Here is a 2,911-nt window from a genome sequence, read left to right as displayed (position 1 = left end):
GGGGGGTCCCCGCATCGAGCCCCTCCTCCGGGCGGCCCCCGCCCCTTGCCCCCCAGACCTCGCAACTTTCGCCCAGAGCCCACGCACCACCCCAAAAAGTCCCCGGGCGAAAACGAAAGTGGGGGCGGCGACGTACCATGGCGCTGCTGCGAGGAGGCGAGGCCGGCGCCGGAGCGAGCGCGCTCGGTCCCCGGCGAGGGGGGGCCGGAGGCGGCGGGAGGAGGCGGCGAGGGAGGGCGCGCGGGGGAGGGAGCGAGCGCGCGAGGGAGGGGGCGCGCCGCGCCCGCCCCCCCGGCCCGCAGGACCCTCCCCTCGGCCCGCCCTCCCCCCGGTCCCGCGCGCCGCCCGCGCCTCAGGCTGCTCCGCGCCGCGGGCCGGGCTGCGGCGGCTCCGGCTGCGGCTCCATCCCCGGCCCGGCCCGCGCGAGGGGAGGCCCGGCCGGCGGCTCCGGCGGCGGGTCGCGGGGCGCCGGCCGGGCTGGCTGCGGAGCGAGCGGATCCACCTTCGCCGCGGCGCGCGCGCGCTCGCTGGTACACACACACACACACACACGCGCGCAGGCGACTTGGGGACACAGGCGGGCCGGGCCTCCTCCACGACGACGCGGACACACAGCCCGCGGGTGCTACCCGGACACACGAGGACCCACGCGCACGGCCGGCGGGTGTCGCGGCCACGCACCTCCTGCGGGCTGCCAGCACAGACGCGCACTCGCAGTCTGCGGGGTGTCCCCCAGCGACCCGCACGGACTGACAGTAACAGAAAGACGCCCGGGACCTCGGACTGACCCACACGCGGACCCCCAGGACCCCCCCAGCCACCCCGGCCGGTGACTGCAGGTGTCCCGGGTACACAGTTACACGCACACGCACAGCGGGGAGACGGGACAGACGGCGACACAGAGACTCAGACACCGAGGGCGACAGACCTGGGGGCGGGGGTCCCCTGGGGGTCCCGCCGGGGCTCCAGACGGGGGCGGGGAGCGCGCGCGGCGGCCGGGTAGGTGGGGGGGCGGGAGCAGGCCCCCCTCCCCCGTCGGGATTAATGACCGGGCGTCTGCAGCGGGGGAGGGGCCGGGCTGCGGTGGGTCAGCGCCCCCGCCCCTGCCGTGCGAGCCGCTGTGGGTTGGGACGGACTGCCGCAGCGCCCCCCCAGCGCTCTCCCGCAGTCCCCCCTCCTCTGACAGCCGCAGAGTAGGCGCCGCCCCCTCCCCCCCCAGCTCTGCGTCTGGCTGGCGCAGCTGGGGGAGGGTGCGGGGTTACCCAGGCCTAGCGGGGGAAGGGGATTGGGTTATCCTCCTCCTGTCTACCACGACCCCATGCCTCCAGGATTTCAGGGACCCCTTTGGGGAGGTGGTTTCCTGCCCCCGCCAAGGGAGGACACCAGGGTTAGGGTGATGACAACAGCCCTACCTACATAGTAGGTGCTCAGTAAGTTTTGGCCGCGTGCTGCTCTCTCAGCCACCCCGCTCTAGACATGGAGGTTCTCTCATCTCCTTTATACATTCCTCTTCCCGTGTTTCAGAAGAGACAAGTGCGGCTCAGAGAGCGGAACTCACCTCCCCGAAGTCAACCTGCAAGTCCAAGGACCCCAAAGCCTTTCTTCCAGGGTTCTCTAGAGGAGACCCCCTCCCCTCCCGCCAACTTGAAGCAGGTGCTGGCGAGGGAAGGGTTAACAGGTTAGAGACCCCCCCCTCCCTGACCCATCTCTAATCTGCCACTGCTAATCCCCAGCTCCAGCCCTCATTCCCTCCCCCGCCACAGGAATTAGGTACCTGGAGGAGGGGAGGGGAGAGGAGGGCTGGTTTGGTCGTGGCCAGGTGGGAATTGGGCTCCACAGGACAGTCACGGAGGCAGCTGGGCCCAGGGCTCAGCTTAGTGTTCCCCACCCATTGTTTTCCCCAAGAAGCCATCCCTGGACCTGCCCGGCATAGGTCTGAGTGCTTTACGGGAGCTGTCCTCTGTGGTGGGCGCTACTATCTTCATACCCATTTCCCCGATGGGCAAACTAAGTCTCAGAGAGGTTCAGACACTTGCCCGAGGTCACCTAGCTGGGAAATGGTGATGGTCACAAGCACCCAGTTTTAGCATCTTCTGTGATCCGAATAGGCGTAGAATTTCCCACAGCATCAAATCCTGGTTCCTTTTTCCTTAACGTTTCTTCACCTCAATCTGTCTGTTTCCTCTCACATTTTATTATAAGCAGCGAGAAGAAAACCAGGCTGCACTTTCGACACTTTGCTGGAAATTCCTCTCAGCTACATATCCAAGTTCATCGCTTACCCAATTCTGCTTTGCACCTAACGATAGGACACCACTCAGCTAAGTTTCTGCCCCTACATAACAAGGTTCCTCTTTCCTCCATATGTGTTGACTTACCATTCTCCCGCTCTAGAACATTCCCAAGAGACAGACTGATGAGCACACATATTTAAAGAAGTGTAGCCTTCCTGAGACCAAAAAAAGGTGAGCAAACAATAAGAACATACCATGTTTTGACACTCATCAAAAGACAGTAAAGATTTTTTAAATTGATAAAACCCAGTGCTGGTGAGGATGTGGTGAAACAGGCATTTTCATAATTGCTTGGAGGCGAAGGTGTGCATGGCTTGGGAAAGCACTTTGGCACGGATGACACAGGCCTAAGACAAGTTCAGACCTTATGGCCTAACTTCTGGGAGTCCATCCAAAACTTGAGAAAAAAACATATATGCCCCTGAAAATGTTCATTGCCACATACTCATGAAAATTACTATAAAAGGCCTTTTTTTCCCCATTATTACCCCTCAGAGCTGTTTTAGACATTTTTTTCCTAACCACCCTGCATGAAAATGTAATACCACAGATACACTGTATGTTTGTTTATATACTATATATACATTGGTGTTTTCTACATTAAGATTTTTTTTTTT

This window comes from Propithecus coquereli, unplaced genomic scaffold, assembly GCF_000956105.1.
Source record: "Propithecus coquereli isolate 6110/MARCELLA unplaced genomic scaffold, Pcoq_1.0 Scaffold241, whole genome shotgun sequence".
NCBI lineage: Eukaryota > Metazoa > Chordata > Mammalia > Primates > Indriidae > Propithecus > Propithecus coquereli.
The sequence above is the reverse complement of the archived record's forward strand: the minus strand, read 5'-3'. Positions refer to the sequence as shown.